Source organism: Chrysoperla carnea, chromosome 1 (assembly GCF_905475395.1).
Source record: "Chrysoperla carnea chromosome 1, inChrCarn1.1, whole genome shotgun sequence".
Classification (NCBI taxonomy): Eukaryota; Metazoa; Arthropoda; class Insecta; order Neuroptera; family Chrysopidae; genus Chrysoperla; species Chrysoperla carnea.
The window spans coordinates 81,632,881-81,648,680 of record NC_058337.1 but is presented as its reverse complement, the minus strand read 5'-3'; the positions used below and the strand labels follow the sequence as shown (position 1 = coordinate 81,648,680).

The window sequence follows — 15,800 nt, the reverse complement described above, 5'->3', positions numbered from 1 at the left end:
TAAAATCCATAAAATTGTGAACAAAACTGTGGATAAATGAGAGCAAGGAAAGTGAAGCTATAACGTGGAATCCATTGTTTTTAAAAAGGAAATTGCCAAGCGAAGCGAGTGGTTAATTGATCCAGTTTTTGAAAAATCTCGATGCATCACACATTGCGTGACTTAATGGCGGGTGCGTTATGTGAATTAAACATTGAATAATTGAAGCAAGTATCTAGAGCTGTAAGATACTCCATATATTACTTTTAAAAAGAATTTTTATTGTCATTTTAGATTTCGATGAAGCTTTTAGAAGTAGGTTGTGTATTGAACCGTAGTAAAAGCCAACTGAACCGTTAAAATTGGAACTAAAGTCTACATAAATGAACAATTTTTTTATATAAATATTTTTTAAAAGCAATATCGAGTCAATCATAAAATAGAAACGTAAGTATTTCACGTAACCTTTTAATAAAATTTCAATTTAAAAAACAACCTTGATTCACACTCATGTAATTATTAATTTTTTTATGTTCACATATATAAAAAAATCTTTTCTTCAAGCTACATTTTAACATCTATTAAATAGGTACCACTTTTGATCTTCCTAAAAATTATCAGAATTCCCTAAGGTAATTTTTAGTCGTAGTTTTTTTTCAACAAATGTAGACTTATTCACCGCATCCAAAGTCAACGAGGAGGTGAGTCTTGTTATGAATCCATTTTATAACAGAAGAAAAAGGCTATGAAGTTTAAGGCATGCTATATGTACTACAAATATATACCCACGATACTTTTGGGCACCTTTTTCGGCCCCTTTTGTTCAAGTTGAATTTGGTATGTATTATTGTTTACTTGTTGTTTTTGCATTCCCACCAAAGTCATCTAGAGAATTTAACATCGATATATAGATTGAGTTAGTATTAAAGATTTGCCTTTTGAAAGTGTTCATTTCCTCGCCTCCTTCCTTATTATTTTTTGTCTACATTCACAGCATTTTGTAGTGAGCTAGAGAATTGAAAATCTGCGGGTAAATTGATTTAAATTAAGGCTGTTCTACACATATTACTGATTGGCGTGAAACTTTTTAATTTTTTTAAGAATCCTCTTAAATATTCATTGGGGGGAAAAAAATTTATAAAGAGAATGAATTTAAATACTGAGATTATAACTCTTTACTCTATTGTTTGTCTATAATTCATATTTTATCTGCACTGTGTACTTTTATTTTTCGAAAATCCTGTTAATTTTCCCAATTTTCATTGTTCATGTCCAGGTACAGTGGAATAAGAAAAAGTAACTTGGTTTTAGCAATGAAAATTGAGAAAATTTGAAACAGGTTTTTCGAAAAACAAAAGTACTCAGGGCAGGTAGAATAATAATACATATATCCAAATTTCAAATCGATAGAGTAAAGGGTATAATCGCAGTGCTTGAAATTCAATTCTAACATTAACCATTCATATCTGGAAAACCGTTTTTCCTTAAAAATTTATCTTTTCCACCAAAGAATATTTAAGAGGATTCTTAAAAGAAATTATTAAGTTTCACGCCAATCAAAAATGTGTATAGAACTGCCTTAAAGAAAGTGACTTTATAATAGAGTCAAATCGCGGTCCCCTCTTCAAGGAATTTTCAGAGGGAATTTTTAATATTTCATGTGTTCAAAAACATGAAAAGACAATAATAATAAGATAATAAGATAAATAATGAAAAGCAACGAATGAAAGTAAAATATGACCATTGTGATGGTGCTCTGTTGCCCACGAGTTTTTTCTTTTGTTTTAAGAATACTATTTAGTTTTGTAACTAGAATTGATATGATAAAAAAAATTAAGTCTTTAGGGTTTTTGCCAATGTAATTTTACAAAAATTGATATAATTTAATTGAGTATAGAAAAAAACCTTTACTAGTTGCCGAACATGGTTTTATCTTTCAAAATCTTCCATTTGAGATGTTATATCAATGAAATTCATGAAAAAAATGGAATTTAGCACAAATTAAATTCCATCCATTGTCAGACATTTTGCCATTTTTTTTTAAATAATACAGAACTTCATATCACTTTCATATTAAACATTTGTTTCAAAATAATTCATTTATAGCGATCAAGTAACAGTTCTGAATGGAAAAAAAAATTATTTTAACGATTTATAAATGTTTCTCGTATCTATGTGTTTAAGTAGAATTTATCTGCACAATTTTTAGGGCTGGCAATATACATATATAGCCAGCCCTAAAACTTTATTATATATTGCCATATTGCCATATAGAAAAACAATTGCTCCCGATAAGTTACATATAATTTTCCTCTTAATTTAAAATTGTTACTTACTATGCTTCGGTGGGATAGATATGTCTTCTTTTAGAAAATTTCCACTTAGAAGTAAAATATCCACCAACGAGGTATAAATCGGTAATATAATACGTAAAGTTGTTTAGAAAGTTATTAGGAGAAAAAAATGAAAATGTATATTGAAAACTACTGATTGTAAGTGACTATTAAGAAAATATCGGTATTAGAAATTATCATATAACTATTTTTTCGGGTAATATTTTTATGTCCTAAGCGAAAAAAGTGTTGAATTTGGCGTCTAGTTTTAATAAAATGGAAACATTATTGTAAGCCATGTTGTAGTAAAACTTGTAGAAATTGTGTTTAATCCATGACTGTTTAGTTTCAAAAATACCGTAAAAAAAGTAATTGTACCTAATATAATTCCAGTACAACTGTTGATCCCTGGCGGGGATCGAACCCACGACCTTTGGATTAGAAGTCCAACGCGCTATCCACTGCGCCACAGGGACATGTTATCTACGCCAGCGATTTTCAACCAGTGTGCCGTGGCATTTTTGTGTGGGGTCAAAATTCTTAAGGTATGTCGCCTTATTTCAGAAAAGTATACTGGTTTTCAAATCTATGAGATTTTTCAAATGGCACACCATGGAAATTTAAAGAGTGTTTACTACTCAAAGTAATTTGCGAAGATTTAAGGAAGCAAATAGTCAATTTATAACGAAATGGTGAATTGGATCGGTCGAATCTCACTTTAATTTGAACTGAACTAGACTAAAATTCCGTTAAAAAAATAATTGTACCTAATATAATTCCAGTACAACTGTTCATCCCTGGCGGGGATCGAACCCACGACCTTTGGATTAGAAGTCCAACGCGCTATCCTCTGCGCCACAGGGACATGTTATCTAAGCCAGCGATTGTCAACCAGTGTGCCGTGGCATTTTTGTGTGGCGTCAAAATTCTTAAGGTATGCCGCCTTATTTCAGAAAGGTATACTGGTTTTCAAATCAATGAGATTTTTCAAATGGCACTCCATGAAAATTTAAAGAGTGTTTACTACTCAAAGTGATTTGCGAAGATTTAAGGAAGGAAATAGTCAATTTATAACGAAAAAGTGAATTGGATCGGCCGAATCTCACTTTAATTTGAACTGAACTAGACTAAAATACTTCACATATATTCCATATTACATACTCTAGTAACAATATAAATGTTTAAAAACAATCTTTGAATGATTTTCCCATCATCAAACGAAAGATTTCAACGACCTTAATATTATTTCGTATCAATTAGATACGCATCCAATAAAACAAACATTAAACTAGTTTAAAAAAATTATTTTTACTCTTCTTAAGTAACAACAAAAATTCAAGACAAAGAAGTCTTTCTTTTAGTAGTACTTAATAGAACCAACAATTCTAATGTACCAAAAAAACTATACAGCTTTATTTTTTTTTACCATAGTATTAATTAGTATTAAAACCATATAATTAAACTCAGGTAGGTCTATGTTTACTTACTTAACTTAAGTATAGTTACTTGTTTCCTTAATAATAGGTACATATACAAAAAAAAAAAATGTTTGAGCAGTATATCTTTATCACTTAAGTCATATTTCCCTATCATGTAATGTTTTTTTAAAATTGTTTTAGATGCTTTGTATTGAAATAAAAATCACGAAAAACATTATGTAAAAAGTTTCCTTTCATAATAAAAATATGTGCCTAATTTGTTTAACTGTGTATAATAGTACGATAACGTTTGTGTGTTCTGTATACACAAACATAAAATTGCATAGACACGAAGAGGTCACATATAATTGGAGCCACTCACATAAAGCAGGAGTGACGGAGTTGGTAACGTCTTAGACCGGATAGCTAGAGCAAGTTCCGGCTTCTGTGTAACTTTTTCGTTTCTTTCAATTTTTCCAAATACACGTTGGAAAATTACTTTCATAATGCACATTCTTGATACTAATTCAACTTGCACAACGTTTTAAATTATCTAGCTCAGTTTGTTAGAACTGTGGAGATGTTTAAAGTCTTTAAAAACCATGAAAAAACTTGATTTTGTGGTATAAAATAGAAGGTAGGTGAGTTGGGAAGTTGATGCTTCCAAAAGTGCAAAAATGTTCATAACCATAAAACCATAGAAATCAACTCTCTGTTGACCTTCGATAAAGTGCATAAGTCTATTATTAAAAAATGCATATCTACCTAATACTTAACGATATTTTAATAGATTCGTTTCTTGCTTATATGCTCTTAAAATATATAAATTCGTTACCATATAGAAGGTAATATCTTTATAGCTGAAATTACGACATTATTTGAATTTCTAATTTTTCTAATATAGTGGGGTAATACAGTGAGTATATGTTTCAACCTCAGTTATTGCGTCCAAAACTCATTTTGTTCAAAAAGCATCACGACTTAATTTTGACATTGAAATATTCATTTTAAATGAAATTATCAAAAGAATTTGTAGTAAAAACCTTTTTTCTATATCATATTATGGTTTTATGTGCTAATCTTTGAATGATGTAGAAGCCTTAAATTTTCCAAAAAACTTTAGACCACAATTTTAAGGGAGAAACTTTTAGAGAAAAAAGTTATCTATTTAACTAGAACAAGGTACATTATTTTGAGATTAGTTTTTTTCTTGAAACTACATATTTGTATTAGCTGACCCACGCAACTTCGCCTGTGTCACAAAAGAGAGAGAAAGAGAAAGAGAAAGAGAGTTAGAGAAAATGGGGTGTATACACCTGTAATACAATTCTATAGGAAAAAATTTGGAGCAGATTGGACCAAGGAATCACGTTGGCCCATACATTCGGGGGATGAAAAGGTGGAGCGAGTAAGTGGGGATATACCCAAATATACCCAAGGAGAGTATCAAATAAAAGAGCATGACGTGTACATTACAAAACTGTAGCTAGCCCATACACAAGGGGATATGAGGGGTGTTGGTGAAATTGGGGATGTTGCCCAGCAAAACGGGTAGTACACAGCTAGTGCTCTCTGTATACTGAAATTTATTATTTAAATTTTTTTGCCCTTTGTCCCTGCTTAACGAAAAATATAAGAAGGGTTAATTTAAACACCGTATAAATATGTTATTCAAAAATTTTGATCGCTTGATCCTTTTTCGAGGAATCAATAAACCTTTCAATTAATGTCTCCTGTTTATGTAGGAACTTACTATATGATTTTACATGTTGTTTTTTATGATGTAATATTACCAAAATGTAATTACAAAAAAATAACTGTTTATTCTAAAATTTAGATAAAAAAATTACATATCATTTCTTTAATAATATTTATACGCTCTATAGAGCTAAGAAGAATTAATATAGTTAGTATACATTGCAATAGTATAAATAAAATTTCTTAACATACAATTTTCTTTCGAGTATCGTGGTATTTATTTCAATAACTACGCCTCAACTCGAAGCCAACGCAAATTTATTTTTATATTGCTGATAATTAAAATTCATTTTGACAATGAGCAAAATATCACAACAAGGCTTGCTATTATCTTAAAGCTTTGATAAACTAAAAACGTCATTGGCAAAATGCGAATTAATTGCATAATAAGATGTTTTGGAGGAACTAGTTTTATAATTTCATAAAGTTTAGAAAAGGTACGACACAAAACCGTTTCATTCATAAATTATATTAAAAACTACAACAAATTATAAATAAAATAACTGCGCCGCTTGCATATAATGCAAAAAATTAAATTATGCACTAAAATTGCTGACTCAAAATAAATTCAAATCTGATTCCATTTATCTTTTTTCATTCATATAAAACAGACAGACAGGTTTTGTTTTTGTAAAATACATCCTACGATTTTAAAAAGTAACTAGAAACGTACAAAGTATTGAATTTATTTAAGTTCAACAATAATTTTTATAATTGTTAAATCAGCAAAATGAAATATCGTTCATTCGCGCTACACGGTATGTAAATAAAATGTAATAAAATGTATGAGTTTCTCAAAACAATATGCTTATTTATTTCTTGTGACAGTCCTTTTGTTACCAGCCACGCAAATGTGATTGCAAGGCATAAATAAAATTCTTCTCTTTCAAATAATGCAACGGAACAGACAAATGCATCAAATTAACGAATTTTTTATGTCAATCCAAATTTTTTGTCCGCCATAGAAGTTGTATTTCAATTATTATACCAGCTGAAATAATAACCTCACGCCTCCACTTCATTTCCCAATTTTCTCAGTTAATGATTTAAATGATATGTAATACTAAATGCGATAAAACTGTATGTAAAATACTTTCTTTAAGAGTTTCTTCCTGAGTTAAACTGATGACTTTGTCATAATAGCTTTAGAAATATACCTCTTTGGTTGATTATAAACTGTCTACACTCAAAGAATACGGGTGTATTTGCAGTGACATAAATACGGTCTGATTGGTGTTAGTCATTAGGCTATTGATGCTAATTATACTTTTTTTAAAATAATTTAATATTAGTTATTAATAATTAAAAAATATTACTATTAATCGTTGACACATAACTTTACGTAAATGTGCAATAAGCTTTACGTAAATAATCACGTAAATGTGCAATAAGCTTTACGTAAATAATCCTCTTTAATGGCTAATAATTGATTTATTAAAATGCTCCTCTCCAATCTTTCCGATGGGAGGTATGTTCTGAAATACCGTTATAAAATAACGTTGACCTGCTTTGAAAAACTGACGGTGCCAAAGTTTTTGTTGGACTTGCTAAGAATATCAAATGACGAAAAAAGAAAGATCTTCTCATTAACCCCACGTGTATCTGTCTGTCTGTTTGTGGAGTTTAGAAGCTACGAAGCTTCTAAACGGACGAACCGATTTTGATTTATTTTCTTTAAATTTGAAAAGTAATTTGATCGAGGATGTTTCAAGTTCGAGTTTAGAATTCCGTACTATGTAGAAAACAACTAGAAAAGAGGTGATGATCTTCAAACGGCAAGTCGATCAAACCGCTTTTCTGTCTAAGATTTCTTTAAATTTTTAATTTATGTGTAGATCATAAAGATAATAGATATAGTAGCTAATAAGTTTTGGATTAGGTTTTAAATTATTTAGAGAAAGACAAACAAAATTTTTTATTAAGTTAAATCGTTGACTATCGTTCCATTGCCTTTCGCGTATTTTCAATACGTTTCGAAAATATACAACCCGATTTAATTTAATAAAAAATTGAAATATCAGTGATTATTTTTCAGTAAATATTTTGAATCCTAATCCTAACATAAAGTTCCACAAAATATCGCAATTATTAAGTAATTATTTTTTGTCTACTCAAATGGATGTTTGTCGTTTTTATGTTTTGCCTACAAGACTATATTTATTAAACTGCATTGTATTACATTTTGATAAATCTTTAGCTCTAATGAGTCACGGTATTTTATTAAATATACGATTTAATCACGTCAATTTGAACAACTAACTGGTAGCTGATACGTGAGAACTATCAAGCATCTAAGAATATTTAATTTCTAAATATTTTAACACCATCTTGATCAAATTTTGATTATAGAACCTAACGTCGTTTTTGAAACTGTCTCACAAAATGGAATGCATTATTATTCACCTTTAAGTAAAAGAAGAGTAGAATTATGTAATACCGACATTCATGGTAACCAAAAAATAAACAAAAATAAACAACCCGCGGATAGAGTCTGGTGCGACCATTGAGGCCCACATGAATAACTTCCCAGCATAATAAAAAGCTATAAAAAATTTAAAATAACTCGACCGAATGTTATGGAAATTTTTTTCGGATCATATTTCCTTTAATACGCATCGATCGACACCTCAACGAAGTCGATATCATTTTTTGTTCGCGCGATATCGGCGACGAAAAAAATGTGTACGAACGTACGTACACACACACACACACACACACAGATAATTCTTCTCAAAATGTGTGTTAATGCCTTGTCCTAACCATGAAACGTAAAGATATGTTGAAAATTTCAATTTCGAAAATTGGACCCATTACAATAACTTCCTATTGTGCGAAGTTAAAAATATCATAATCATGCTGTTTTACCCTCCAGATAATTTTCCCCCTTTAAAAGGTTTCTGATTTTAAACAATGTATAAAAAGAAACATTTAAAAAAAAAATCAGCAAAATCGGAGCTGTTACTGAGGACTCCTTAAGGATGGCTATTTTATGTATTTCTTTATCCGACTACAATAAAACTTTTTCAATTCGAACTAACGTTACCAAACTATATATGGTTTGTATTTACAAAAATCATATACCTACAGAAACGAATAAATCTAATTTCATAACTGTATTTAATGTCTCACTTAAGAGAAATCTGAGACAACACCCGCGTTTCACCCGCAATTATTTCAAGTCAGTTAGATAATTCAAAAGACTAAACTATCAACTATATACCTATTTAAATATTAGTAGGTGTTTAACATTAAATAAGAGTGCATAGAAGATATTTAAAATCATGCGTTCGTTCGTCCACCACTTACCTAATAAGTAAACAGCACACCCATTTGTTCAATTGCTAGTAAAACTACTCTATAACAACATACTTAAAATGAGGTGTAGGTTGCCTAACTGTGTGAAAATACATTACAAAAATGAATGAATGAGGAGATCGAATGAATATTTTATATTATTATAGCTAATATTAAAAGTGTTATATATATTATGTACCCTTTAATTGGAATAAATTGAACGAATTTGAAATAAGCGGTGATTGGGCGATTGTTTTTAGTATACCTTTGTTAGCAAGAAAAGTTCCATGGAACACATTAAAATGTAAACATTTAATTTGTATGTAACGTGTATTATCCTAGAAATATGATAAACAAGTGAAAACAAACAATTGACTGAGTTGAAATACCATGCATAGACAGTGATAATTACATACTATACAATTTACGCCTAATTTGCACCCTCAAGGGTAAACAGTGATATTTACGAAAAAAACAAAAGTTGGTTATTTTTTTATAAGGAATACTTTTTACATTTAAACTTTTGTTCTATCTCTAACGGTTTACAAGACCCAAATAACCTATGTTGCTCATAATGAACTTGACCTCACTTTTTACGTCCTCAGAACGCTATAAAAATTTCAGCTTGATATCTCTTTTCGTTTTTGAGTAATCGTGATGACAGACGGACAGGCAGACGACAGACAGACACACGGAAATGGACTAATTTTATTTTGTGTTCATTGATTTATTTATTTTTTAATAAGAGTGTAAGGTATATTTAAAGTGTATTAATATAAATGCACAGTGCTGGATTTACACTAGGGGCAGTCGGGGCTAGCGCCCAGGGCGGCAAATTTTCTAGGGCGGCAAAATTTGTAAAGTTAGAAAACATTTTCTATACAATATATAAATAACTAACTCTTTTAAATAAACATTGTTTGAAAAAATAAAATTTGATTTTTTTTTTTCTGGAATTGATAAATATAGTTTTTTTTTTTTGAAGAATTAAAAAAAATTTTTTTTTCTCATGTTTATTGAGAACTCTGGACATAAAGCTGAAGATTTGCTAGTTGCTGTATTATCTGTTCTTGAGTTTTTTTATCTTGATCTCTCAGATTGTCCAAGTCAGTCATATGATAACGCGAATAATGTATCAGGGATTTATTCGGGCTTACAGGCAAGAATTCATGAAATTATATCTTGCAGAACATGCTCCTTGTGCTGCTCATTCTATGAATTTAGTTGGAGTTCACGCAGTAGAATGCGCCCCAGAAGCTGCTTCATTCTTTCATACAGTACAAACTTTATACAACTTTTTTACTGCATCGACGCATCGCTGGGAAGTCTTACAGTTTCATACTGAAAAAAGAATTGCGTTAAAATCCTTATCTGCAACCAGATAGTCAGCTCGTTATGAAGCGGTTCTTTTTTCTGCAATTAATTAGTTATTCTAATTCTTAAAAAATAAGATATCAAAACTATTAAAATAAAATTTCAGTCATAGGGCGGCATTTTCTTCAGTGCCCCAGGGCGGCAGAAATTTAAATCCGGCCCTGTAAATGCATTTGTATTATAATAAGCACATCGATATTATTTTTATAATTATTGGCTTTACAATAAGTTTTATTAATTCTTTTTAAAGAATAAACTTGAGATACTAGTTTTAAAGTTCCTGTATAGTTTGTCATGTATAAATTGTTTAAAATATCATTACAGACCGTGAGCCTATAATGAAATACAAATGATTTGATTCTTTCTATGTTCAAACGTTTCAATTTTCGTTGTTTTAGTTTTGTTTTATTTATTAGTTTCATTTAAATCAAGACTCAAGAATACAAAAGAGGATGGCAACCTGAGTTCCTTTTCGTGCATATTTTTTTCATTTCTTTCTATGTATTTATTTAAATAGTTGAATGTTTAAATCATGACCCAACTGCCTTGTTAATTGGGACAGAGACTAGTCCAAACGTAAGAAAATGGAAGTTGGGACCACACTTTCAATTCTGGACTCTGACTCTGGAGGGGTGAAAGTTAGGATGAATGACCGAATATTTTCAAATATACCCAATTCTGGTACCAAATAAAAGGCCACGATGTCTACATTAAAAAACTGTAAGTTACATGAAAAAAAACATTTCGGCCATTTGAAAGCTATCTGTTTTATCGGGGATTTATTAACTCTCATAAAATTCACTAGATACTTCTCATCTATTTCCTCCATGCAACCATAATGTCCCACATCGAAGTGTGGCGAGATACAGCTAGTAGGAAATAATTAGTTGGTAAAATTCTATTCGGATGCACCAAGTCGACTGAGCCCAATTAGTGACACGAGTTGTATTGTTGATAATATACAAAGCTTCATATGATTAATATGAAGTGACACGAGTTGTATTGTTGATAATATACAAAGCTTCATATGATTAATAGGCCAGACGACGGCTATTTAAATTAATTAATGTAAGAAAAAAAAAACAAGTCATGTCATTGTAGTACGCGTGGTTTTTTGTCGTCATTCAGACTGTCAAAAGTTACAAATACAAAAGACGGGTGTGTCCTCATATTTAAGTCTGTCTATCTACACTCCAAACGTCGTGGTTTGTTTGTTTGTTTACAATGCTGTTGTACAAACGAACACATGGTTGACTATTCAAAAATCAGTTTATCTAAATGTTTTAAAAGGAACCTAGCCATGCTATTCTTTCCATCAGTTCCACTGTCGGATATATTGTACCTAAATACCTAACCAATATTTTGGGATTCGAATTGGTATACAAATTGTATATTATATGTTTATTTTTTCTACAAGCAAGACAATTAAAGGTTTATAGGATTACTTATCGAAACGTACAAATTAAGTAGATAAAATTTACTGTTTTCCGATTGACAATGGAAGAAAACGTTTGTAATATTTTACCTAACTCGAATATATAAAAGTTTTTCGATTCTAAGGGATTCCGGTTTAGTATGAACGTGAAATCACTTAAAACTTGGCGAACTTAGATGCTATAATAATATAAGCGAGTTAGATGCTATATTATGACTAAACGTTTTTTACGTCATTCTTGGCTGAATATCAGATAGTTTTTTATCTAAGCTTTACTTATCGTGGGGGTCTTAAACGCCCTGTTTTCGAACAAATGTCAGATGACAATTGAAAAATGACGATTTTACTTCGGAAAATCTTAAAACGCTTAAAAGCTTAAATTTCTTAAGCTTTTGACCGATTCAAACTTCTTTATTTGAAATCTAATGCTAGTTTTGAAATATTTTTTGCGATTGTACTGATAAAACATCTACTTGTGTTACAGTGAACTACAATAAATAAGAAAATTATCATTCAAGGAAAATTTGTTGAAGTTGTTCTATTAAATACTCATAGATGGCATGCTATATTCATAATTTAATTTTCTTTACTTATTTTTGATTTTGATACCTTTCACATGAAATGTAATGTCGAATACTAATATATAATGCATTTTTTCTGAAACCCAATAAAATATTTAATGAATTAATTTCCATTACTTTAGAAGTTATAATTGATTTTAAAAACTTATGTTATAATTACAACTTATGTTTTAAATAAGGAAATTGTTTTAAATAAAAATATCTTAAAATAATAAATTTACTTAGTTTAACCATTTAATTAGTTTAACCATTTATGTAAGATTTTTAATTAATTTCTGGTTGTTTTTTGGTATACAACAATTTTTTGTAAAAAAAAAATTACTTAAACTAAATTTAAAGTATATCCGTGACTTTATTAACAAAAAGAATATGAACAAATAATTATTTTTTTTCTTACAGTATAATTAAAGTTTTTTATGTAAAATGAAAATTATTATTTACGTTTACGTTTTAATTTAAGTTTACCATTTTTTTGAAAAGTGTTCAGTATTAATAGCCTTGCTTATTTTTTGTAAATGGCCTAAGTAAAATTCACACAATTTGAACAACCTACAATGTAAAACAGTAAACCTCAACAGTAATTAGAATACTATAAGCACTAATAAACAATACCTTCTATTTACTCAAATAAAAGTTTTTAGCGGATGAAGACATTTTCAAAAGACTCATTTATATTACCCACCTTGATTAAATCCATTTTCCATTTAAATCCAATTAAAAAATATTGCCATCAATTTAATGAACATCATAAAATATAATTATGGTGGAAGTGTTATATATAATTAATTTAGTGGTAAAGTGGCTATGTTCACAAGACTGATTTGCGCTTTCACCATTTCAGGATTCATTTTTAAAATTAAAAATAAGGTAAAGCCAATCATAAAGTAAACTTGTAATTAGTAATTTATGATTTATATAAGTAATTTTTAATTTATATCAATTAATTTGACATTAATATTTTGAAATTGATCAAGGAAAATTTGCAGAAATGTTTATCGGAATTAAAATTTTTGGATAGGAACGTTCTATTGAATTTTTAAATAAAATAATGTAATAAAATTATTCACATTTCTAATTTCAAGAATGGTTTCTTATCGGTACTAAGACGTGACTGCAACATATAATCACCAATATGTATGTAAGTAATAATAGTACAGGGGCCCAGGGCGGTTCGTTCGATATTTAGAGTATCCTTTTCCGTCGAAGGTTTTCCTGATTTCTGATTTTGAGGCCAGAATGTCCAAAATAGTCACATCAGTTATTTATATCAAATTTTATAAACAAATTGCAATATTTTCAGGCCTTCGGTTTTGCTAGCAAAATTTTGGATTAAAATATTGATGGATCTTTCAATTACATTAACAGTCGTCTCAATTTAAAAAGAAATTTCTAGTAGATGAAAAGTTACTGCAAAATAAACGTTCAGGCTAGAAACGTATCCCTATTGTATCCATTTTTTTGCTCATATCGTCTCTTTTAATAGAGCTAGCGGATTTTATGATTATTATTTTTATTGAGTAGGCCTAACAAATAAGATTGAATCATTATCAAATGTCTCTGAAGCGAAATAAGTTATTATATATATTTGAAATATTAGAGATTTTTGATAAAATCGAAATACATCTAGTTCGAAATTGAAATATCTACAAATATTTAAATCAAAAATTTTACCAAAAAAACTGGGAAAAATTGCATTCGTTTATGCAAATTTCTTTACATTAATTGATGTTACCACTTTTTATATCCCGCCCTCAATATTCGAAATTCCTTGGTCGAAATAATAAAGAAAACTCGGGCGTACTTAAGCTACTCTAAATACGGAGCGAACCGTCCTTGGCCGCTGTACTATAGGTAATATTTACTACTCGGGTATAGTATGAAAGAAAAAAACAATTTCACACACAAAGGAGCTAAATATTTATGTTTGTAAAGAAACAAATTCTCTTGTATTTTTGTGAAAAATTGTACATAAACAGTTTTATTTAATGTTCCCGTAAATGGTAAAAGAATTTTAACTTGTTTATTCTTTAAAAAAATTTTAATTCTGTTATTTCAATTCTTTCTGTAATTCTTTTTTATATTCTTTTGTATACATATTTAAATTTTATAGTCTTTTTATTTTTACAATACACTTTGTTTTATTAAGAAAATTTACCACATTTTATTTTTGAAATACGTGGTATTGTATATAATTTAAAGATAACAAACAAACATTGATACTATTCCATTTATTGTAATTTACAGGCAACTTTATATACAAATGTGTTTTCATTCAGCATAAAACATAAACAATATGTCATTATATTGGGAACTAATCAATCTATTTGAAAGCAGTTCTAAAGAAATTTAAGAATCAGATTAAGGTAATAGAGATAAATATTTGGGGACATTCTGTCATTTAAAAGAATTTATTTATTAAAACAATCAATTGACTGAGATAATTGTTGAAATTAGAAAGTGTTGAATGTCACCAAAATCAGTTCCTTCCCGTTCTCCTTATAATAAATTATTATGATATGCAGATCCTGTATGTCATAGTTGCAGTTAGGTTGTTAAGTTGCTTTTCTTAGTTTCAGTTAGGTTGTAAGTTAGTTTGTAAGGATGCTTTTTAAAAGAAGAATCACAATAAATTTAGGTAAATTTGTTTCAATTTTTTTAAATATAAAAGCAAAGAGTTTTTTCTTATTAGTTCGAAAATAGACTACGTTCCATGATTATCCAAAAGATGCTACTATGTTTTTCAAAATGATTCAGATTTATCGCTCCAATATTCACATTAAACTTTCAAAAATTTCCTGTTGTTTTTAAGTAAACAAATCAAATCATCTGAAAACTCCAGATTTTTCTTCGAATGCTCGAAAATATTTTAGAACATTTCGTTTCTACATTTTTATCTCTCACTGATACACTTAGATTCTGTGTAAAGATAACGCATAGATAAAAGTGCTATCAAATATTCTTACTATCAATGCGAAACCTAGGGCCATAATTCTCCATAACCGTAAAGTAATAATTGTAAAGGAAATTTGAAGATCCAGGTACGTACACTTGTACCTGGATCTTGATAATATTATTATTTTTGTTTATTTTATCTCAGTGTACAACTCCAGGTGTAAATAGAAAAAGATCAATTTTATTACAATTTAATAGGACTATCTTTCTTTACTTACTATACCTGGAGAAATACACCGTGGCAAAACGAATAAAGTACACCGAAATACACCGTGGCACAACGAATAAAGTACACCGAAATACACCGTGGCAAAACGAAAATTCGTGTTCACAGACGGACGGACGGACTGACGGACAACCGAAAATGGACTAATTAGCTGATTCTATGAACACCTATACGGAAATTTTTTTCGTAGCATCAATATTTTAAAGCGTTACAAACTTGGGACTAAACTTAATATGCTATGTATATTTCGTATACACATGGTATAAAAAGGAGGATAATTTGCAAAGTAATGTAAAAAAAAAATTTATTTTTAATGTATTTCCACGCAGTAAAAATCTGCTCAATTGATTATCAAAATTGGTCTTGACCCAAATCTAAGTTCACTTATATCCTTGTTTTAGTTATAATTTTTCACAAAAATGTAGACTTGTGTACTGCATCGAAGGTCGA

The 15,800-nt window shown here is 29.3% G+C and overlaps 2 non-coding genes across 2 annotated transcripts; both read right to left on the bottom strand.

The window, feature by feature from the left end:
- Positions 1 to 2,714: 2,714 nt before the first annotated feature.
- Trnar-ucu lies at positions 2,715 to 2,788 on the bottom strand. Its single transcript has one exon. It is a non-coding gene; the product is annotated as a tRNA-Arg (tRNA).
- A 316-nt stretch (positions 2,789 to 3,104) lies between these two features.
- Positions 3,105 to 3,177, bottom strand: Trnar-ucu. Its single transcript has one exon. It is a non-coding gene; the product is annotated as a tRNA-Arg (tRNA).
- Between the last annotated feature and the right edge of the window lie 12,623 nt (positions 3,178 to 15,800).